Below are 26,930 nucleotides of genomic sequence, written 5' to 3' on the forward strand. Positions count from 1 at the left end.
CGAAAGACTAGTTATCGCTAGTTATCGCGATGCACTAAAATCCATTTCTTTAAATTCATATAAACGTAGTAAAATTATTATTTTCTTTTTCCCTTGTTTCCCTTAATAAAAAATTTCTGTGCAGAATTGTCTAAAGTTATAAAATAATCAATATATCTTCTTTTTTCATGGGTATTACAATATGCAGTTCCTTATACATATAACATGCTACTTTTGACGTACAAAACAAATTGCCGATTGTTTGAATTGTGAATATTAGAACGCAAAATAATTTAATGTTAATGCCAAAAATAACGATTAGAGTTTTATAGTTATCTGAATTACAATTAAGTACATCAATTATGATCATAATCGTACGGAGGGTTCACCATTTGGAGGTGCTTATCACACTGAGGACTTCAAGGATGGGGGTTAGAATTTAACAAAAAGAGTGGTCCGGTCCCAACCCACGAAAATGTTTAAAATTTGGACTCAAAATTATGAATTTTGTAGTTTTTTTACAAGTGTTTATAACATCAATCCTTTACAAAATCCAGCACTATTTTTCAACAGGTTATACACCATTTAATAAGAAGCAAAAAACACGGCTTCTTACCAAAGATAGAGCAGGCACCAGATGAGTATCAAGTACTCTACACAATAATACAAATCAAGAGGCCCGCAGTGCCTGCGAGCCAAAATTACATTACCTGCACTGCTGACAACTGGCGTTGAGCGTTATTAGTATCAATAACTAATGTTTATTCATTTCCTGCTTGTAAATAACCCGAATGAAGAGCCTCGCAGTACCTTGTGAGGCAACATTACATTACCTGCACTGCTGACAACTAGCGCAGAGTGTCATTGTAGTTAATAATGTTTCTTCATTCCTTTGTTGTAAATAACAGATGAAGAGTCACTCAGGGCCTGTGTAACGAATTTTTTTAGGTTTATGGTTTAATTTTCAGTTTTAATTTAATACATTAAATAAGAGAGAAAACTATGAAAATAAATATTTATCTTACAACAGATACGTTAAATATATCTAAGATAGCTTACATTAAAATGCGCAGGCAAAGTTATCATTGGCAACACTGAAACATGCATTATGTTCCAGATAAGGGAAATCCCGTCTTGAGTCTCATTGTCTGACCTGATATTAAATGTATCCTGGAGCCGTTCTTGTCTCTTTACTTTTTTTAAGTCATGGGTTTACTGTTGCTTATAACATTTTTATATTCAGTACTATATTTGTTGTCATTTTTGGTATCCCCTACCATCGTCTTTTTTATGTTAAAACACTTCTTGAGCGAGCTTTTGCAAAAGGTATATTTACCTCATTAAAATAGTGTTTACCATTACATAAAAATCAAACTAAAAATAAAATAAAAATACTAGACAAAGTTTCAATGATATAAGTTTGAGTAAAGAACTTTAGACTATATATGTATTCAGCTCGCTTACAGGTCTTAGACTACACACTAATGTAATACATGACCCATGTACCGGAAATTGCGATAAAAAGGAAGTAATACTCCTCTCACATCGTTAACTGCATCTAAAAGCAGTAGTCGACTGCTCATTCGGAAAGGATCTTACATCCGCTCCTTAAATGTGGCCAGATGGATTATCTCTATAAAAGGGATGACCCCAACTGAATTATTCCAGATTGGGCACTTAGCACCATCAATTACTTCTATTTTTAATACAAAATCTTTTATTATTACAAGTAATTAGTCAATATTAACATTGTAAGTGACAAATACATGTTTTTCTACCTATCATCCGGAAATGCCAATCATAAAAAGCGTAGTGTTAATATTCAAGTTTATTATTTAAATACGTTTTAATTTAATTTCTTATTAAATTGTTTAGAATCGTCACGTTTGTAACCAGTAGAAAAGTAATTTTGTAGACGGTAACTTCATTTTTTAAATCTGCACTAATCCACAAATGAAGCACTATACACTTAACACGTTATACAATATAGGTGTGATAAAATATTTCTGCCTCTTGGTAAACTTAACTTTAAAATATGAACTGACTTTTACTGTCAGTTATGTTTGGAAAACATTTTGCAAAAGTTGCAATTATTTTAGAAAATCCATACATGATACTCCAGTAATTTTTAAAATTCTTTCTTCTTACAAACCCTCCTAGAACTACTACAAAAAATACTCAAATAAAGAATTGGTTTAATTGGTCCATTCATGTCCAGAATCACAGCTTAGCAATTAATATGGCAATTATTTTATTTTTAAGAAATGAAGAAACATTGATATATGAAAGAGCAAAAGTCTTAAACTATTTAAACATATTCAACTATCACTTTTGAACCATGACATTAAAAATGTTTTTATATTTTTTTTCATCGTAGTGATAACAAGGACGTTTTATAATGGATCCGTTGTTGCTGGATGTAAATGTTTTTTTGTTTGTATTGTTAAACATTTTAATAATTATGTAAATTTATTTTATATTTAAGAATTTTACATAAAACAACTAGATATATATTAACAACTTCATCTGCTGCTGCTGCAATAACAAAAATAAATAGAAGTTTTATTATGAAATTTATTAAAGTTTTAGTTCCTACAGTTAATTTCGTGTATTTTACTCATCTTTTAGTAAAAATGTTGAGATTGAACTTTGTTCATGCATGCGTTATACTCTCCGCCCTACGTGAACATTTACAGTGAGAGTAATTACACTCGCTATACTGTAACATACCTGAGGCTGAGAGTGATAATTCTGTTCGTGTCTGTTTCTCAAGTTGTTTAATTACATGAAACGTTCAGATGTGGTAAAATGACATTGAAAAGTTTCATTGATGATTTATTCTTATAATAAGAAGCATTTCGTTGAAACAACAGCGTACGAAATTATTTCCATAAATTAAAAATTGAAATTGTAAAGGTACACGAATAGGTAGAAAATACGAATAAAGTAAATAAAAGCGATACTGAGATGTGACAATTGTTTCTGTTAAGAGTATATACGATATCAGAGCAATAACTAAGCTCTGGTTTGTGTCTTTCGGATGAACATAAATAAAGCCTTAAAATGTACAAGGTATCATGTAAATTAGTTTTTCATTACTTCAAAGATATATTACAGCACTAAACTAAGTTACATATTAACCCTCCAAGTGTTGTTCATAAAAATTTTGATGGTTATTTTACATCATTTAATGTTGTTCGTCAAAATTGACGATGAAACATTCCCTTGCATAATCACTCATTACAGTATATTCCGGCAACGTATCGATTCGATTCATGCACCATTGGATTCGCGAAAAAAAAAAGAATAAGGAATACTATAGTTTTTTTCCTCTTTGTATTGTAGTTGCAACGTACCAAGTTCGTAGTTTGGAACGTAAAAGAAAACGATGCAGTTTATTGTGACCGCCATGTTGTCGCTGCCGTTCTGATTTGTTCCTGTGACGTGTCGTGTTTATTAGTAAGATTTATTTGTGTTTTAGTGTTGTGTTTAGTGTGTGGTGAGTTGTTAGATATTGCAGTAGTCCAAATAAATATATATTAGAATAAATAAATTTCTTTTTACTGAAATATGTTTGATGAATTATCGAATCTGTGTAGGCTATGGCAAAATGACTTGGCTAAAATTCATTTCACGTAGTTTTTTACTGTTTTTCAGTCACTAAACGTTATTTTAGGCACTCTTTTAGTCCTAAAATAACAATTTTCACAACCAAATATATATTTACTGTAATTTCTTTGGTTATGTATGATAACTGTTTGGACCATTCCAGGGTCATTGTTAGTCGCGTAGGCTATATACTGTTATATTAGTAATACATGTAGTTGTGGAATCAAAATATATGTAATATATTTAGACAAAGTTTATGGTTTTCTAAAACTACATAAAATTCCCATCAGATGTAAACCATAGATTTATAAATTTGGATATACTACAAGCTTTGAAAAACATCTTATACTTTGCTCTTTGAAAATTTTTCGCAAAAGTTTTGAGTAATGACAAAATGAAACTTTTTTCGACTTTTCAAAAAAGAGTTATGGAATTTATTTTACTGCTGCTGTACAGTTTACTTCATTCTGAGTAATACAATATGCAATATAACATGTATTCAAGTAAAACTGTATTAGTAAAACTTTTATTAGCAAACTCTTACATACACAACCTTTTTTCACAATTAACGCGCATCGCTGCTTTTTGTTATAAAGCGTTATTATAGTTTCATAAATTTGTATAATGTTATGTTTTTCTGAAACTAGAATAAATTTGACACAAAATGGCTATCTCACTTTTATAGTTTTCTTACTATAACTTGGTTTGCTAGGTATGGTCCCCCAAAATAAAAAAAAATGTAAAGTTTGAATTTCATGGAAAAAAACTTTTAGTAAAAAATTTTTTTCCCAACTTTAAATGCTAATATTATTATATGTTTAATTCTGAACACAAAAATATATACTTATATATATATATATATATATAATATATATATATATATATTACATTTAATTTATATTTTTAATAATTTTTTTTTTAAACCCTTGCACGAGGCTCTAATACATGCTGCCACTACAGGAAAAAATGACCGCCACTTGGAGGGAAAGTATCTAAAGAAGGATATAAATGGTTAATACTAGAACAATATATCAATACATGTTGTATTATTAACACACTTTTAAACTTAAATACATGTATTAAAAAAAAATCGCACACGGCCACAGTGTATAGGATGTAAAAATTAATACTGTTACGGTGAATTAAAGCGTGCGAGGGAGATGTGAAATCTTATTGTAGGAAAGGATCGTTTGAAGTATCTATAGAACCGCACTGCAGAACTCAATAAACACATTAATAATGAGAAATAAATCTGCACTGGAAGTAACTTTGGTAATACGAGTTCTGGAAAGTTAAATAAACTTTACTGGAAAACGTATTACTTTTAACACAAACTTAAAAATTGTCGTTAAATGAAAGAAATGGATTATGAGGAAACGTTTCTTCCTAGTTGATTAATTATAAATAAATAGTATATCCCTTATACCAATATTATAAATTTAATTATAAACAAATAGTATATCCCTTATACCAATATTATAAATTTAATTATAAATAAATAGTATATCCCTTATACCAATATTATACATTCTAAGTTAAAATTTACGTATGTATGGGATATTTTAAATTGAATAGGCCTTGTTATTTCGAGTCGGTCTTTTCCGAACAATATTTAAAAACAACTTTAAATCTCGGTTTAATGATGTTCGAGATTTTTTAAATATAGTAATTATATATAATCTTTAGTTTTTGGATTTTGAAAAAAGTATTTTAACAATAAAACACATAAGAGATTCAGATTTATTTATAGAGTTCTCATAAAAATATAAAAAGAACTAAACATGTTTTAATTGTTAATTAATTAAACCTCACATATTTGTATAACTAAACATATAATATAAAACTGCACGAAGACTAATATTGTCTATACGGTTATTTTACTACAACCGGCTCTTAAGGGAAACTCACTCATTCCAGTAATCCTAAATAGTCTAAATAAACCTATAGATACTTTTTTCCATAGTAGCTCGAAAACTGTGGTTAATGTTGGATGCTGCTCCTGGATATTCATTAAGTAGCTGAAGTGTAAGTGACATCGGTTTATACTGTATTCAGTGTCGATTCTACTACCAGGTACGAACCAATATTTTTAACTCTCCAATTTTTCATAACGCAATGACTTGTGTGTGGTACACAGTTTAAAAAGACTTAATTAACTTAGTGACGCTGGGTATTACAGATGTAAATTATTTTATTCTCGTTCTGACTTCAATTAAAAGACTGAGTGATGTAAAACAAAGCACATCTTCTCTAAGACCGTGTCCACCCCCCAAAAATCTTGCACTAATAAAAAATTTTATCAAATTTTATCCTCAGATAAATGTTTCAAACAAAATTATAAAGGGCATTACCATACTGTTTACTTCTTTACAAAGACTGTGTAGCTGTAAAAATGTGTACTAGTGCGTACAAATATGCTGACTGTACATTTGCCAGTTTATTATTTGTTAGATTAGAATTTAACACTTAGGTACATAGCTAATATAGTGAAAGAAGTTTGAAATCGTCAATATTTTCTGTTCATACCAATGAACTGGTTAAATTCATTTCAAGTTTATAATAACTAAGCCAAAGCTGTTTGATTCTGTTATTGAAATTGCATTTTATACAACATAATATGGATAAACAACGTAATCTAGTCGTAATAACAGTTCTAACTTTATTTACATTTAGTTTGTAGCTCATTTAGGTAGGATAAATGTATTACCATTTTCAACTTCAAAATATAATACGAGCGTACTAATATTGTTTACCCATTTACTTATAATACACTTATTTTCTTATGGTCCTCTATAAGACCTATACAATTTAAAAGCCATTGGGGCAATCTACGTTGTTCTATATAAATTAAGGTTAATGCTGAATTATGGTTCTAAAATTCTTGAGATATCTTGTGAATAGGCAGAGTGACAATCAGAAATTATTTTCAAGTTCTCAAGTAATATGCATTGCTAAAACTCAGCCAACCAGTTCCGTTTTTAATTGAGTCAACATTTCATTATACCGTCTTTGATCCCAAATCGTTTGAATACAGTTAGGGAAATGTGGTTTGCTGGTATTAAATACCTTAATACCAAAGATGTAACAAAGTTAACCTTGGTTTTTGCACCACCACAAACTAACATGGATTCAATTACTTCGCCTACCTAGCTCCACTTTAGCCCAACCGCATATGCGAGTATAAATATTTCATATCTCTTTTAGAATAGAAATGAATTTTATCATTATTGTAAAATGGAGTAGTTTTAATGCCTTGCTTGCTTTTTCTTAACTGGAAAATACAATAAGTGTTGTAAGATGTACAAAAAGATATCTTAAGAATTATATTAAATTTTATGTTTCACAGCTTACGTTTTCGGTCCAAAGAAATGGTATAACTGATGCCACAGCTGCTGTCCTAATGTCCCGATAAAAATAAATTAATAATAAGTGTCAAAGACCGTCTACTTTCAACCTTTAAAATTTACTTCTATTCAAATAAATATTCAGTTTTAGAAGTTAACTAGTCCTTATTTTCAGATGAAGAAAGTATATATACCTATGTATGACTAAGGAAACCAAGTCTACGACCTTTTTATGAACGAAATTACCTCTAAATATATCTATTCTGACAAATAAAATTTAGTTATTAATGTATTTACAGTGCCACAGTTTCAATTCACATTTTAAGTCCTGATAGGATATAATATTCCCGGTAAAAAAAAAAATCCTTTTTGATAAAAAAAAATTGCTACTTTTTGTGGTAGATAATCACTAGCGGTATAACATATCTCCAATGCCATATATTGAGATATTCTTCTATTCTGACAAAAAATATAAATACGCTGCCGAGCTAACAAACGCTATGACCTTTTTACTAGCGAGCAGATACAAAATATTCTATTACCACTGTTTAAATCACATATAAGATATTTTAAGCGACCAGAGTAATGTTTTTACAATGCTAGATAAATCTTTCATATACTTGGAGATATATGCGACTAACTGCAGAATCGGCCATATACTATTTATTCCACCCTTTTAATGCATTTCTAGTATATTTTATTTGCGGTTCCATGATTGAGTTTATATCGTTGTCAAGACCAAGAAAATATATATACACGTGAGCTTAAAAATTCTACTTCGCTCAAAGACCATCTACTGCTGTAGCGTCAATAATTGAAACATTTTTAATATTAGGTTCATTGAATTTTTATAAATAACTATTCATAATAAGTTTTAAGGATTAGCAGTCTAGACAGTCTTCAGATAGAAGACTTGGAAATAATAGCTTAAGAAAGCATGTTTATTCCATCTCTTGCTTTGTCTTTAGCTAATGTATAAATTACATTAAATGTCAACCGAACATACGAGTTTTTATTATCTTATGAAAAAAGGTCTTGGAGGTATATCTTGAAGATAAGGTTTGTAACAGCGTTTAATAATGTAATACATTTTATGGTTTAGCTTCGTCACTATTTCAATCATTGGTAAAATGTTCAGGCTAATCTATCTTTGATATCTACATGTTACTACTGATCAATCACTGTTGTTCCTTTTAATTTAAATATATATATATATATATATATATATTTCTGTCTCTTTTGAAAACATCATCTGAAAGCGTCAACACCTGTTTATTGTTGATGGTGAGTTCATCTCCAGTTCACCACCCAAAAATGCCGCTTCAGGAATCTGACGCTGTCGCAGATTCGGCTTCTGCATTCTGAATTCATTTTCATCTAAAAAAAATCCGCAAAACCTAACGTAGGCATCATTTTAACACTAGAGACACCTATACTACAAAATATACGCATTTAGTGCAATACAGTTAAATAGGAATTCTCATTATCTCATCAAATGCTTAATTGCGCACCTTCCTCAGACTTTAATTAATATTTAAGGAAAATAGTTTACTGTATTAGTCCATCTGTTCTCAAGCTTTGAGCTTAGCAACAAATTTAGCGTTCCACTTTTTTCATAAATCTAGGAGTACAGAATTGTATCAAATTCAGCAATAAGTAAGTTTGCTGGGCAGAATTTACCTTAATACACCTCCTATTCGCTTCTTTTAAATTTGTAATCTGCTGCTCTCCTTAGTAGTAAATAAACTAAAAATTCATATACAAGGGTAAGAAATGTATATGTAAGTGCAATTAATGTATAAAATTGTATACAATACTTTATATTAACACACTTATAAATTTTATCTTTAGTCAACACATAAAGGTGGAAATGGAGAACCACATTGATGATAACTGGGCTAGAACCAAAAATAAGATTCATATATTTTACTTCTGTAGACCAGCTGGCATGAATGTCTTTGATTAAACATCGCTGTGATTTATATTACATAATTAATTAAAATAATAATGAAAATTAAATATGAAAATTAAACGTCTTAAAAGTGGGGGGTAATTATAATTTTTGTTTATAAACTTTTTCCCCCACACAATATTAATAATATAACTTTTAAAACCGAAGTTAAACTCACTCTTTAAAGTTATAATTAATTGGTTTCAGTTTTAGCAGTATTTATATTTGTAATCAAATCGTTCATTTTGACGTAACGTAATTACCACCTTCAGGTAATGAACTGATATTAAATTAGTTTAATACAAGTAGGAGTCATAATATATCACATCGGTATGATTAATAAAGTAATGATATTAAAGATAATAATCTCTTCTTTTCAGATAAATAATTTCAATAAACTACAGTACGCTGAATACGTGTTATCTTCGGATTCTCGGTAAAGTATTTTATTATATAAATTTATAATACCACATTATAGAGAAACTCTTACTAAACGTCAGAACAGTATTTTTTTTAATGTCGATCTATTACAAATCTAAATCCAAATCAAATGTTTAAAATAATAATTTTTATTGATATTGTTTATTAAAATGTTGTTTTCCAATAACTTAAATAAATTGTGCATGAATAAATTAAATTTACTATTAAAAATACCAAATTTGTAAAGTGAATTAAACCCTATTTATTATTTATAAACTCACAAAATTAGAATTACATAAATATATATATATATAAATATATATATATATATATATATATATATATATATATATATATATATATATATATATTTAAAGTTACAGGTGAAAAACTAATGCCTGTAATATTGTGCTGGTTAGCGAGATAGGAATTATCTGTTTATTTTGTTTGTTTTATTATCTGTTCAAAGGCATATTTATCATAAGCTTTACCTAATGCAATTTGGAATGCTTCATGAGATAGAAATAAACACCCACTGGAGTTTCCTTATCGAGTACAGCACCGTCATATGAGTAGTTAACTATTACAATAGTATATAGTAGTTAACCAGATTACAGGGAAAGCCTCATTAGGATAGTTTAGTGACGACCTGTACTGTATATAGGCTCTTCACGCATTTCTGTATATGCCACTATACTTATTTTAGATATATAATTCTTTAGATAAAATAAGATAATATACAGACTTGTGCATTATATGTTCAAAAAAAGGAAATTATCAAGCCACTCTACTGTTAGAACTATGCATAAGACTTGTTTGAATTTAGTTTTATTACGTATGAAATTATTCATCCATAGAATATATATTGCTATACACTTTAATCCAAAATGAAAAATAATAAATTGGCATCTAATTTAAATAACAATTCAAATAAACTTTAATAAAATAAAAATTTATAATCTGTAGTAAAATGCATAAAATATTGACTATTAGTGAATTTCAATAAAATAAAATCTATTTTATTATTTTTTTATTAATCTATTTTGTGAATGTGCCCAATTATTATTCTATAAAATAAATATTCCAAAATAGAATCTTTAAAATATCGTTGCTATAAATAAACTTAACGGTTACTAAAATAGAATCGTCTACAGAATAGAAAGAATATATTTTAACAAAGAAATATTACAAGAACTATAAGTAAACCAACGTGTTAGGATTTTTATTGGGAAAACAAATCAAACCTACATATTGGGGCCATATATACTGCCTAATTGATTTGAACATGACATGGTCGTTCATGTGGGAAGTATAGATAGTGAAGGAGGTAGGTTAAAATCTAATCCTCTTTAGTATGAACACTGCAATAATATGTACATGATGTACGCATACTAATGTTTGTAGCATAATATAGTACTACGTCATATGACATTATAACTGCTCTTACTAATCAGTGTAAGAACTTTGATTTTGAAAATTGTGTGTGAAGCCTCGGGAAATAGGTAATAGCAGAATAAGTACATTTTTGAACAAACTCAGTGCACTCATAACAAATGCTATCGTGTCACACATCCCCACATTTAGCCTAATGATCCTAACACATCCAACAATATCTTTTGGTGAATTGGTATTGATACTGTTATTATTTAAACACTGATATAAATCCAAATCTACTGAATAAAAGTGCGAATTTATCATGCAAGGTATCTGAAGCAATATTTTCTATGTGTACTTCATTTTATATTAGATTTTACTTTTATATTCACTAATCTATTTCTATGATGTTGCATTTCCAACCGTGGACTTTGGCTGAGCGTTTTTGAAACGTGGTACTCAGTAGACTTACAGTTTTCTTTTTCGTTTTACGTATGAATGAAGAAAATTATTTGCTATACAAATATTGTTTATTCTATTTGTCTATAATAAAATGAGCTACGTAATTGAAATTTTGCATTGAAAGTCTTCCCACCTTGTATAGATTCACGTACCCGAGTTATTAACTTGACGTCATTAGACAACAAAAGTTCAGTGCAGTTCAAAGAACTAAATTAACTTTAATTACTTCTAATCTTATAACCTCTAAAACACAGACACGTATTATATTTAATATTTGTTATCAATAACTTCCGTTAAATGTTTCCATGGAAGTACAGATGTCATTATTTTTTCCAAATATATCTATATTTAATTACGAACAAGCTATTTAAACGATTTCGTAGATTCTGTGTATGAAATGAGTTTTAATATTGAAATATAATACAGGCATTTATCTCTAAATTTATATAGGATTGTGCCCTATTTAAATGCATGTGAACTCCTCAAATATGAGAAAGGATTACACAATAGTTTAAATTAAGTATTTTTTTTAATAGCAATTAACCATAATATACATAAGAAAACACGAGTGAAAGAAAACTTTAATTTAAATATATTTTAAATGTATATTAAAAAAATATTACCACCTGTGGTTTTGAATGTAATTTGCTGACTTATAAGCAATACATTCGTAATACTCATATATTTTAATTCAAGTACATCCCTCTATAAAACGCCTTTGTTATTAGAATTTAAATAGTTATGCACTCCTAAATCAGTGATCGAAATTAAGGCATTTCTCTCATGAATCTAACCTCAAGCAATTGTAATTTTATTTTAAATGACAATGTCTGTAGGTGCCAATAAGATAAGGAAAAATTCCATATTATTTTCGTTGAAGAACGTTTATGAATTAATAAATGTTCAATTGCATTATTTGTAAGAGGAACGGCTCGTAGAACCAGGTAAAATCCTTCAATGTTACCACAGTTACCATGTTATCTTTAACTACTCATCCAATTAGCCTAAAATATGCTGAAAATTACTGAAGTGTTAAATTCAATATTGGCAGCATTGAAAAAATGTTACAGAAAATTTCGTTTTATCAATCTCTTGAATGGGGTGTTTGTGTCATGACTATACACATAGTGTATATATGATGTATATCATAAGGAAATAGTTTTCCCTAAACTTCTTTATTAACAAAATTTGAAATCTTTTAAAAGAGTATTAGTCATATATTATAGCCCAAAACATGTCATAATCTTTATAACAGACCTCACACTCAATTTAAAATTTAGATGCATTGATATTGAGTATAATACTAAGAGACCTATTTGCCATAACACTGAGAGGTTTGATATACACACTAGCAGCTTCTATTATACTACAAAAGGTTCAACACCATAAGTTTTCATTAACATCTTAGTGGATGATTAAGAGGATGTGTGCTCAAATGCTAACTGAATATAAGATAAAAAAAATCGATTGGTTTGTATTTTTCCAATGAACATCCGATGTGGAAAATACAGTACAAGATTCAAATCTGTGGAACTACATATTTTATAATTAGCTCAACCGTAATACGTTTCGTTCAGAATTTATGTATTACTAACCATAAAATTTGAAGCTGAGAAACTCGTGTTTATTTGAAATATGAAACATAAGCAGTCAATGATATTTAATCCTATTTTCCTTAATTTTTACAACAGTTTTGACTACAATACTGACTTTTATATCTAATACCGCAAAGGATATCCCTCACGACTGTGTATTTACGTTCTTAATTATTTTAAAACAATGTTTCCACACAAAACTTTCTTATGTAGCATAATACCTTGATTGCATAAAGCTTTTGGGCAATAATTGGATGTAAAGTATCTCGGCTTCAAAGAATATATTGAACTTTTAAGTACGAACATTCTAGAGTAATCTCACCTGCCCGTAGGAATACCTAATATAGATTCTAGACAGGTATTAGTTGTAAACGTCCTCTCCACCTTTCATGCAATACTGGTGAAGAGTGTACTCGTACTTGTACTAAAAATAAGTTGTCTGTTTAAAAGGTGTGATCGTTATGGAGCTGGGACCTTTAAATGGAAATAAAAATAATAATATTATGAAGGGATCACAAAAGAAGAATGAGCGTGTAGTAGATTGATGTATTAGAGGGGATGGTGCCGATATAAGTTATTGCATGGGTTGAGTTTCTATGTCAGAGGGGCTCTGACTATGGTTTTTGATCAAATGCATTCTGAGACTTAATTGCTTTCTAATTAAAATCTAAAGGTAAGTGGGAAGTACCACAGTCAGGCTCAACAATATCTCCATCCTCATTTATAAAATAAAGAAATGCAAGTGTAACAGTCCACTGGAATTCTACATTATCGCACAGGAATCTGTTAGTATGTGAATTAGTCAAGCAGTTGTCTAACACATTACAATAATATTATATTGTTTAGGCCATTGTAAGGTTTTTTGGTTTGATTAAGGTTGTTGTGAAATATTAAAATGTATTATGTTCAAGGGCTGTTTTGAGAGTATTTTAAATAGTTAGGTTCGATTGGCAGTACAGTCTGTACATTTTTTTCTATGAATTTTGTTATACATATAATTACGTATGTCTTACACCATTCATTAATTTGTTTTGGACCTAAAGTATGTATATTGCACCTAAAAAATCTGCGAATCCATGGAAACTAACGAAGATGAATAATAAAATATGTGTTGTATTTTAATTATTTTTCCAAGGTTGCGACTGTCATTTTTAGTGATATTTGCTCTGAGTAAGGTGTTAAAGGTTTCATCTTAGGCAAATTTCCAGAAGTGCAGTCTTTTGCAAGTAGACAGAGCATTTTAAGGTGAAAACATCTATTGGAATATATTCTATATCGAACATTAGAAGACCAGTCTTGGAAAAGCAGAAACAAGCTTCTGCGTGTATAAAACAGAAATCCCTCTTTTATCCTAAGGACAAGGAAAAAACATCCCGAGTAACAAGGAAATGTTTCTATTGGTAGTCCTGCACCAAGAGATGGAGCATTAAGAGGACTTCAGATGGTATCCTGTGGATCAAGTAACCTGTCTATTTAAACATATTATTGATATTTTTTTTAAATAATGTTTAATTGGTAACGTGTGGTATATAAAAAGCTACCTTATTTACAGGATATCCATTCTAAAAGTGGAAATACCTGAAACTGAAACATTTTTCGTAATGTTATTAATACATCCAAAGCTGGGCTTAGTTTGTACGTAATGTCTAGAAGTAACGAAGACAGACGGGATTCTTCTTATGACCAATATAAGTTTTTACTTTAAGCAATAATATTACAAGCTGGGTATACTAGCAGCCATCGTGATTTTATTTTCTTAAGGACAATGCTAAACCTCGAAAAATAATGCTCGTATTGAAAACTTAGTAGATATAATCATAATGCATACAAATTCCGTTTTTAATGTTTTAGTCAGTTTTCCAGAAAAATATTAAAAAATTTCTGAACTTTATTGTATATTAAAAAGTACACACTTTACAAGATAGTTTTGATGCATTTTTGTCATAACTGTTAAAATGAGATATATACAGTCATTCTAAAATGTAATACATGAACGTAGCATTGTTTGAGATTTATAGGATTTATGGGTTAAAAGTCAAGGTCGTTTCAAAAATCATTACACACATTTAACATCACATGGAATCGTAATAATAACCTGATGATATGCCCTTTAGTTATTAGGTTTATTTTTCTCAAAACAATCATCCTTCATGTATCTTGTCCTCTCTCAATATTACATCAGGCTTTTCACGTGGTATCTATAGGAACAGTTATAAATCCTTAGTATTCGCTTAACTCACCTGCAGGGTTACACACATCTTTCATGTTATCCTAAGTGATGAATTCTTAAAATTCTTGCATGAATACTACTTTTTCTAACAATCAAATCAATGAATTTGTGGTTTTACGCCGTAACAGCCCAATGGTGCCATGTGGACCACACTAATCGCTAAGGCAAACTTCGGATAATATTAATCCACTTTGTAGTCCATTAATATTAAAAAACGAACCGACCATGAAATCTCAAAAAGATTTTATAAATCTGAACAAACCTCAACACACACAATTCGTACACTTACCATTACATTAAGGTCTTTTGCCAAAAACTGAGCTGAAGGTGACTCCGAACATTGCCTTCTATCCTATCTTTATTCCCCACAATATTTTTCTATAAGTTTTGTGAGTAACATACTGTATAATCGTACAAGGCAACTCAAGTGGAAATGGTCTCTGACGTCTCAACCGATTGTTGGTATTGAAGCTTCATTGTTTCACAAACTGAATCAGTAAATAATGAAGAAAGAAATTATATACAAAATATATAGAAGAAGGATTTATAAGGGGGAGGTGATTTAAAAGTATAATTTCTCAAGAAAGGATCCGCGATGGTAGGCAATAGAACAGACAGGCAGCTCATTGTCTGGACGTAGACTACAATAATTGACTATATTAGAGTAGAACAGGTTACAATTATTTTCCTCAGCCCATAAAATTAGATCGTCAAGGCGATTCTGGAAGGTCGGTGATGATATAATATAGGCTTAGGATAGGAGCGGTACTCAAGGCTCCGGCTCGCGATTCTTCGACTCTTACAGTACATTTATATTGTGTGTTTAATTTTATTGTGTTCAAAATCCTGTATTTAAAATATAAATTTAATATTCGAATTACTTTTTACTTTGGGAAAATTCTTTTTTTAGGAAAACTTTTATAATTTTAATACAATAATTTGAATAATAAAATGGTAGGAAATTACCAAAATTAATAATGGAAGATGAATAGTGAGTGCATATTACAAGGTAAATCATCAATATAACATTTCACAAGGTAAGTTTCCAATTTTAATATTAGTTAAAGGATTTTCAATATGAATATAATATTAGAACAGTTAGAATGAATTATTATGTCAATATTTTAAGTAAATACTATTAAAGAAATATAATTTGACAAGAAATTTCACTTTAAATCTGTGCGGTTGAAATAGAATATAGGAAAATGCACAAATAATCTTTCCAAGAATTTTATCTTCCTTATAATAATGAAACCATTAATGTTTTAATTATATTTAAAATGGTTTTATTTTATTCAATTTTAGATTAAAGTTCAGTTCTAGTTAGATTATTAATTTTTAAGTTAAGAAGATCTGAATTTGAATTTATATTTTTTTATCAACTTTCTCGAGGAAGCTTTTGGAAGAGAAATGGTTCTATAACCGATTTTTTGATGAAATCTCAATATATAGAATACTGGAATCAATATTATTTTTTTTTATTGCCAATTTCTCATTGAACTTTGAACTACGAAGTGTTGTTTATTTAATAAATTTTAATTTTGTAATTATTTTTCTGTCTATCTTGACTAATATTTAATAATAAAAACTTATTTAATTTTGTAACTAAAAGTATCTGAATTTTAGTTTGGTCAGATAAAATAATGATACTTGGATATGTCGCTCTACAGATATAATTATCAAATAATTAGTATAATCAAAATTATCATTATTACAGCACCCTAGAACCCCGTGACGGCATCACGGTATAAAAGGAGATATCAAAACAAGGCAATACTTTCTACAATTCGTAAACAATATATATTTTAATCTCGTTACAGTTTGTCGTATATCGTGTTTACAGCATAACGAGGTTTAGCGAAAGGTAAAGGGCAGATTGCTCTATGTATTATTCACAATCACGCTTATTGTACTCTAAGGTTTTCCTCGGGGATTTCGTTGAAGAGTTTCATTTTGTTTGTTTAAGCAGTTTCACAAAACAGCATAAACCCTGTGACGTTTGTATTAGTTACTTGCTATTTATGTTTAACATAGGCAAACGGATCGGCTTAAAAGGGGATCGGCTTCTCCTTAAAAAAAAAACATGTTAATTGATTTTCACAATCAATATAGGATTTTGTCTTAAATATAATGTTACTAATTTGTTCTGATTTAAAGGTTAAAAGTATATCTTTATTTATATTATAGTTTTGCCGAGTATTATCCAAGCCTAGCACTCGACGGCTGAACAAATTTCATTTAAGTACAGCTGTCAGCATGATATCTTGAGGAATAATCGAACCATAGATTTTTAAATGTTATATGAAACTTAATTTTTAAATAAGCAACAAGAAGCTCGATAATGGTGCATCTCGATGCATGAAACATCATTGGGTATTAGGACCATAACTGTGTCTATTAATGTAGTAATATAAATAATAAACGAGTATTCTGCTTAATAGCTTAATTCCTATAATATAATTATAGGAATATTTCAATCAGACGTAACACTCAAAACAGTCTATTACTTTGCTCGCATCCTATTAATATTTACATCGGTCTGATAGGTAAGCATAATAGCAACAAGAAAATGAAGAGTATTTTGTTAACTCAGAACATTCGAATTAAATTTTAGTAGTTAGCATAGTAACACATGCACCCTCAATAATAAGCTAAATTTAAAATCTTCTTGTATACAACTTCAGAGAAGCTTGTTAAGCGACACATTATGTGGTGTAGAAATATCTAAATAGTATAATTTGGCTACGGAAGTCACATATATGGACACAAATGGTAAGACTTGTTCCTTTAAGCGCCTGCAGTATGTACACTATGATATTAACAATAATGTGGAATCAATTGGCTGATGGTTTGAGCTTACTTTTCATTGTATAAAACGAATTTTCGAGAGATTTCACGATAATCCTTTGAATAAGCTACCTGATGGTTAACTTACAGTTCTTAAAGATGAATCTGGAGACTCGACTTTTTCCTAAATGATTCATACCAAATCATAACAGTCTTCAAATGAACTAATACAGCTAACCATGCAGTGTTATATAAGCCTTTAAATAGCACATACTTATCATACAGACCTTGAAGAAGTGAATGGAGATTCCACACCTTCCCATCTAAATTATTTCTTGCGAATATTGTTAATGTTACAGCTACCTAAATGCATGCAATAATAAATATACGATTAATAACTAACTTGTGGAACCAACTAAAATAACAAAATTTAATTACTTCTAAGAGATTAAACGAAACGTTAGTGTAAAGAACGTTCGAATGTTACCGCCAAAAACACACTTGAATACTGTGTTAACCAACAATAAATATTACATAAAATTACTAAACTTCATTAATTTAATACGAATTATAAATTCAGCTCTATTTTACCTTTTTATAAGTGCAAAGTTTGATATTTGACTGTAATGGGGCAGAACTAGAAATTCGTACTACAATTGGTAATTATTTTATAATTACCAACTCCTTAGAGAACTTGTGAATTTATTCAGTAATCAATGCTCCTTGAAAACCAAAAAAATTATAATACTGGGTTGTAAGATTAATTTGCTTTTCACACAATGCTTGTCTCGATATTTGATTATCTCAATTTTAGCACCGTTGTGGTTGTATGCATACAGACTAAATTGGGAACTTACGCTCTATCTGTGTACCAATGATAACAAAGTCAACTCTTCTTTTGTGGTACTTCCCTCATTACAGTTTATTTTATCAGACACGAGCAACTGCTTTAGTGACATTTTCTACCCCGCTGTGAACCAAGCCCATACTAAATTGACACAATCAAAGTGGATATTGACGCTGTAGCGACCGGTGTTTTGTTGCACCTTTGTGATTTGTGTGAAGCAGTTTCCGATACAAAGCTAATTGGCTCGGTATTGGACAACAAAATGCATCAGTTTATGATACCAACTTAAACTATTCGCGTAGTTGGGGGAACTGACAAGATCCTGGGTTTAACTGTAAGTAGACACATCATGCCCAATCATAGGTTTAGGCAATATTTTTTTCTTTTTCAATGGTCATGATCTAAAATCTACATATACAGAAACAATGTACTCTATATAAGCAAATTTAATAATAAAAATAATTCCTTAAATATACTTTCTATAATATTATATAATGTATTGAACATTTTCTATCGTGAGCAAAATTAAATGCACGTATTTGCGAAAGTTAAATAATCTTATTTCCAAATCAAATAAACAACAGGCCCTACTTATGCATTTAGTACTGTTACATTATTTTTTATTTATTCTATCAAATTCAAACAATTCAAGTTTAAATAAATCGGAACTTAGTTAGAAATTAAAAAATTTTCAATGGTACATCAGTAAAGCTGTAGAGTAAACAGTAAAAAAAACGATGGCTCTTATTTTAGAACTCACATTTTGCATTAATGTCTAAGTATCAAAATACTAAAAAATATTAACTTATGAAAATGCAAACAGATGTGCACGATACCTGATATGAGGTTAACAAAAGGTATCTTCAAAGTAACTATCATGTTGGTACCGACCTGTGAATTTAATCATGTTGTTAACTGAAAGCTGTTAGTGGTCTTATAATATGACTAAGAATATAATTATGAACAATGTAACTCGAGTTATATTCTTTGTCAAGCAGTTACGTGCCTCATAATATCACCATCTCTAGACAGGTAAATTCTTGTAACTTTTACTTATTCTGTTCCAGAGGTCAGTGTGGTTGGTTTTGATCGGAAACTGTTATTATGTGAAACTATTATAAACAAATAATGATAAAGTTTAGGGGAGTAATTCCAATACTAGTAGGTGCATATGTTACTAATTGGCAATTATTTAAAGAAATAATTGGTTCTAGGAATTGTAATAAATGTTTTATACAGTTTTTCCTGATGGTTAATACTTTGAACTTTCCTGGATATCTAAAACTATACTGTAATTAGAAACTTATTTATCAATGGTACGTTTGTTTGTTTTTTTAATAAGTTTGTTAGTAATTAACAGTATACAAGCTTAAAGTGTTTTGAATACAAATTATTATGAAGTGTCATTATGCATTTTCGTCATTATTTTGACAAAAATTAATATTAAATTTAATATAATTTTAGTATGTAAATGTTGGATACTGTTACTTTTTATTTGGTGAAATAAACACATTGTATCCAATATTTAAATCGAAAGTTACTCTTCTCATTTTACTGATAATATGTGTATGATACAGTTTCTTGCAACTTCATATGTATTGTAGTTAAGTAACTTGTATAATTGTTTTTTATAATATAAGCATACATTTCGAAGTTACAGAATAAATGGCTATCAAAAGTATATTTTTTATATTACAAATATCTAATTCTTTTATGATACGATGTAATATGTGATTGTCTCTACTGCGACGCATGTATATAGTTATGTATCAGACTAAAACGATTATTCTCGTTAGGACTATAATATAATTATTGTACATTATTTGTAATTATGTATTGATATTAGCAAACATACAAAGAACTAATAGTTATTGGAAATAATTCTTTATTTTAAATGGAATATTTTTTTTTCTTTTTTCAAATACAAATATCATATGCGAAATTAATAAAATTATTTATAAATAATACATAATCATCAATAGTATTTCAAGTACATTATTAGTTCCTTATACCGTCGTCAGAATATAAAAAAAATGGATATTGTGATTGTTATTATCTATAATACTATGACCTCCTTGGTCTCAATTTAGCAAAATCTGAGCTTGTGCTTATTCTTTTGGTCTAAATAGGGCATTTGGTGTTGTTATAAAATACATTTTAGCAAGACATTTCTGATTTTAGGAATTCCATTCGATTCATTATTACTCTTTCCTTCTTACGAAGGATGAAACCGTCTTATGTAATTGGTCGAGATTAAATTTAACACTTAACTAAATTTTCATATTCACATATATACACTGCTGGGACGTCTTTTCTTGTCACTTTATGTAAAAGGTATTGCTGATTTTCTCACCAAAAACTTAATAAGTTTAATCTGACTGCATATATTTTGCAAATGATACTTGCTTGACTTTTAATCACTGTAAATATTGTAAATATTGGGAAGGGCTGTGTTGTGTTGTTTTAGTCTGCCTGGCAAACGTGAGATCCGAGTTCGAGTACCAGTGGAGTAAATAACGTTAACTTGAGGAAAGTGCAAGTGGTTTATTCTCTAGCAAAATAAACCTTAGTCATTTAGCTGTCACAAATGTTTTTGTTGATGAAAAATTGTTATTGCCTGAGCGTTAGCGAAGAATATCAATCAAAGAACTAGACAAAGTTTAATTTTTGTCTGTCTGCACGGTATCTCAAGAATGAACTTATACGTATACTTGAATACTTGTTGTTAGCTTAATTTGTATATAAACCATTTATTTTATTTGACAGTAGTGCATGTCCCTCCATGGTGTTTGGCTGATCATTAGTTAACATTATAGACATTGGTCTTTTCTTAAGTTGTAACATGTAAAATAAATTTGTAAAGAAACCAAGTAATACGATATGACATTAAAATGTAAAATTAATACATGTAGACTTAATATATTAGTGTTGTGGCGTACTGCTGCGTAGTATAGTTTGGAATGTCTGAGCGAATAACTCTAACTAATACACTTCATTAACCTCATAAAATGACCTATGGTTTCATTTCTCACAATTTCAATGTGAGATTTATACTGGATTTAGTATTGCATGTAAAGCCTGAATGGATACAAGAATAAAAAGATAAATACAATAACTTGGATTATAAAAAATTAAGTAACAATTCCAAATGAAATTACAGATGGAATTCAAACTCGAACCAGGATAAAAACTAGCCTCATGTACTACCGATAAAATATTCTTATATTTTTAATCAACCAAGTATATTTATAATCATTCTTCTTAAAATTCCTCATAACTTACAGTTTTGTTTTTACTTCTAGGTTGTGTATACAAAATTCTATATATTTAGTTTTTATGTATATATATATATATATATATATATATATATATATATATATATATATATATATATACATAAAAACTATATATATGTATATATATATATATGTATGTATGTATCGTACTCTCCAAAATGCAGCCATTGAAAATATACAATAATAATTTAAAAAGTATTAAATTTGAGGATTATATTTAAAAATACCTTATTAAACAGACCATGGTCTTAGGCCTAACTTTTATGCTCAAAAATGTAAAAACAAATCGTGTTTCTTTTTATAACCGTTGTAAACTAAGGCCACTACACGAAATAAACAACGCTGTAGTTTTTATAAATGTTTTCAAGTTCAATTATTAACATTTCAAATAAAATGCATTTTTTTTGGAAATTTGTGAATTACTTGATGTTACGATGGGTGAAACCTAATATTCGTACAGGGGCTGTAACGTACAATTCAATGTGCTTCTAATGTTAAAGAGAACGGCTCGAAGTAATTTGTTGAGTATTGTTGTGGGTTTCAATACAAATACTATACAACAAATTTTACTTTATATCCAAAATATACTGTACTGAGACTTAATACTTTCAATTGAACAAATATTGTGTTGTTGGCAAACACAATATCATACTTTGAGCGTAATAATATAACCTATTTTATAATATAATTATAGTTAATACATAGGTGATTTCATGGTTGTTATAGAGTGATTTTATTTAAATAGCTAAGTATGTCATTTCATTTAAAAAATAAAATTTTAAATATATAAGTTTTAATGATTTTGAAGATTACCTAATTAATATAAAGTTTGTAAAAGAGAAAGCTCAATACACATGTTTAAAGTTAGAGTGAATAACTGCCTTTGTTGACTATGATATTGTTTAAAAAAAGTATATATTAAGTTATCAGGTAAAGTTTTTACTAAAGGCAGTCAAGTATTGGTACAAAAGTTGTAACTATCCGACCGGCTTTAGTCATGTGGGCTAAAATTCTTAACTGTAATCGATTCGTGAATTTATCAGTTTTAATGAATCGTTGTGCAATACATTTATTTAAAAGAATATTTAAATTGAATGTTTTGACCAAAGCCAGTATATTTAACAGTATTTACAGGGTGTGATGAAGAGTTTAACAATTGACCTTTAATTTTTTTAGAATATCGATGAGCTAACACCTAAGTAAAAGGGAATGAAGTAGTAGGGAATGTTTTAATTCCCTTTCCTACATTATAAATTCTCAAAACCTGCAAGTTAGAAAAACACCTAAAAGTAAAAACTCTTTAAGAGCAACATAAAATCTACGCTTCTAAAAGTCAAACTTGTTTTAATTAGAATAATTCTTGCCTGTATGTTACAATAGTAACATGAGGAGAAAAACATAATTATATATGTCGGATACAAAATATCCGGAAAGATATATATTCGATTTACATGTAAATTAGGGGTTTTGAGTTCAGTTCCAGAATATAAATGTCTTTATACTACAACTGTTTAAAATTTGACGGCTTGTAAAAAAAGGTTGGATTAGTGATAATGTAAATAAAATTGTAAAGGATTAAGTTATTTAAATAATTTTAAATATGATTTTATTTATTTCGACTGAAAAGTAACATGATTTTGAAGCGACTACGCGTACTTACTGTATACTTTGCTACTTTACTGACTGTACACTTTCACTTTTGTCTACAACTGTAAGGGAATCACAAAGCCAAGCAGAGTGTATAAAGAGGATTATATTAACGCTGTAACAAGATGAGGGAAGTCAGTCCCGATCCCCCTAATTGGCTTAACAAGTTTAATTAAATTCTTTTTTTTACAAAGGCTCAGATTAGAATAAATACATGAAGTGAAACTTAAATTTATCACAAAATTAGTTAAGTACAATCCTGTGACGTATATTCTCATGACGTGCAATTATATAGATGATATCATTTTCATTTATTTATTCAGTTCGAACATAAAGAACTCAGATTTTGTCTTTTTAATGAGAAATTTGGTTAAAGCGGTGGTAGTTGGTGTCACTATTCGTTTTTTCCAAGTAGTGGCAAGCTTTTAAATTATTTATTATAAAATATAAGAAAATATGACAAGTTAAATGCTTAAAATAGATAGACAATAGTAGTAGTACCACTATACGTGTACTTTAAATACATCCTACAAACTACTTTAATTATTTTTTAATTGAAAAGATTTATGCGAAATCAAGAAATATTCATGAATTTAATCATGGTATTGCAGGAACATCCACAAACATGATGTGGGAGCGTGACATTATAGTGCTTACTGAATAATATTTGTAATTTGGTACTTCAATCATAAACATAGGATATTAAAATTTTGTATTGGTTTGAGTCAATGTTGAAAATTTTACAATTGCTTATTGGTTGAAGCTGGCTAATAAGCTAATAGAACTAAACAAATATTGTACCACCCTTATATAAAGTTTAGTTTGGATAGTTACAGACACACAAATACGCGCGCGCACGCACTTACATACATATTTATATCATATTTTAAATACGGTTGTTTTGAATGTAGTGATCTTGATCTCATAAAACATTTTTTTTTATTTGAGAAATAGGTCTCTAAGGACATGAAATGGATTTAATTGTGTAAAGGATATGTAATTATTAGTAAACAAAAACTCATAAGACTGAGGAATAGATCGTCACAGGAATACGAAACTCGAAGATAGGATCTTATTACAAATCGACACAAACATCCTCCGGATGTAAGTACATGCCTACGTCCGCTCCGATACAGCTGCTAAACAAAAAGGAATAACACCTCGTTTTAGCAATTGTATTTCAATTGTGCTAATTTGAAAAATATTGGTACTAACCATGGGGAGATTTGGCATGGGCGTGGCCTGGCGAGCTGGCGGAGGCTATATCTATAAAAAGGTGTGATCGAAGGGTTAATAAGCAGTCATAGAGAAATTTATCGGCAAAACGTCGAAATCGCGTGTGCACCCGTGTGAAAGTGTGATGTGAAATATTACTTTAAGTAAAATAGTACGTGTTAGTAATAATAAAAATAAAATTTAAGTAAAAAAAAATTGTATTATTTTATCTTAGGAACGTAAGATTCAAAACAATATGTTCGTAAATCACAACAATATGAAATAAATTATTTTTGGTACGGTATAACGATTACAAATAAATTTTTTTACTAAAATCAATTAAGTATAACTTGTAAGATATAATTCAGCATTAAATGTTATTCATGTCTTATACTAAAATTCGTATTTGCAAAATGTACACTCGTAATATATGATATTATTTAAAACCATTTATAAACAATTGATGATAGTTCATTTGAGTGTGTTATAGTGACTATCGAACCTACATCCTCAAACTATTGTGATAAATATTCCTAGCTTTAATATATATATATATATATATATATATATATATATATATATATATATACCGGGTTGAGTTTTTTTAAAGTGATCCAATAACTAACTTTTTAATTACACGACTAAGCACCCCACTTTAAATTTGGAACTTGCTCAGTTTTAAGTTTCAATCAGGAATATACTTTAAAATTTTTTGAAGATAGCCGCCATTTTCCAATATGGTAGCCAACTTTAAAATCTTTTATGGAAAAGCCCAGTATTTTATGTTGTTTTTAGATTCTACTCTAAAAAATACGACATTTTTGCTATTGAGAGTTTTTCAATATCTGTAATAGTTCAGGAGCTACGTTGACTGGAAATTTTCATCATCAGTGGCACGAACTCTTAAAGAACGTTTAATCAATGTTAGTTTTATGTGTTGTTAGTTTTAATGTGTTTTGATATTAGACATATTTTAAGCTAAGAATTAATCATTTTGATTTGATATTCATTTAACTTTTCGACTAAATGTTTAGTAATAAAAAAATTGAGGTAAAAAAAGATTTTAGAAGCAGCTACTTAGATAGATCGCAGTTAAACAAACACATAGAATACATATTTTATTGAACACATTTAAAAATTACATAAAAAATTATTATTGTAATAGCAATACCAAAACAAAGGACCAGTTCTAATAGCATAGTAAATTTACAAGTTCAAATCAAATGTTTGAAGTGCCGCCCTTCTGTCTCAATTAACTTTCTGAGTCGTTGCACATGCACTCTTTGTACCCTGATTAAAACGTCTTCGCCAATTGACCTGCATTCGTTGCGTATTCTTTCACGCATGTCTTCGGGAGTTGTAGGGGGCGTGCGGTACACCTTATACTTAATGGCTCCCCACAGAAAAAATCCCAAAGAGAAAGGTCAGGTGATCGAGGAGGCCACACTACCTAAAACTTCCAGTCCACGTAGCTCCTGAACCATTAGAGATATTGAAAAACTCTCAAATTGCAAAAATGTCTTATTTTTTATATTAGAATCTAAAGACAACATAATACACAGGGTGTTCCATAAAAGATTTTAAAGTTAGCCACCATAGTGGAAAATGGCGGCCATCTTCAAAAAATTTGAAAGTGTATTCCTGAGTAAAACTTAAAATTGAGCAAGTTCCAAATTTTAAGTGGGGTGCTAAGTCGTGTGTTTAAAAAGTTAGCTATTGTATCACTTTAAAAAACTCACCCGGCATATATTAATTCACAACCAAACCTTACGTAGTAAATTCCCGATTAGACTTTGAAAGGTAAAATCTAACCACAACTTTTCAAAACTGAATAATTCACTCTGTAATAATTGTGGTGAATCGTGCAATTGACATGAAAATCAAAGTTCAATAAGCTGACAAAGCCAAAGCGGAATAATTCAACAGACGACAATAGATATTTGATAATATGATATTTAGTTCCTGTTTTGTTTTATTCGTGGACCTATAGTGGGAATCAATGTAGTTATATTGTTAGCTCAATTCGTTGAAATGTGATGGGATTTTATGAAATCTACAACATTTCGCTTACATTTATCTACTTCAATAACCTGCCGTGGTGCGATTTCTGAACAGGGCTTTATGCGTTTATAAGTAATATTATTTCATACTAATTTATATTATTTAAATATATA

This window comes from Homalodisca vitripennis, chromosome 6 (assembly GCF_021130785.1).
Source record: "Homalodisca vitripennis isolate AUS2020 chromosome 6, UT_GWSS_2.1, whole genome shotgun sequence".
In the NCBI taxonomy this organism is placed as follows: Eukaryota; Metazoa; Arthropoda; class Insecta; order Hemiptera; family Cicadellidae; genus Homalodisca; species Homalodisca vitripennis.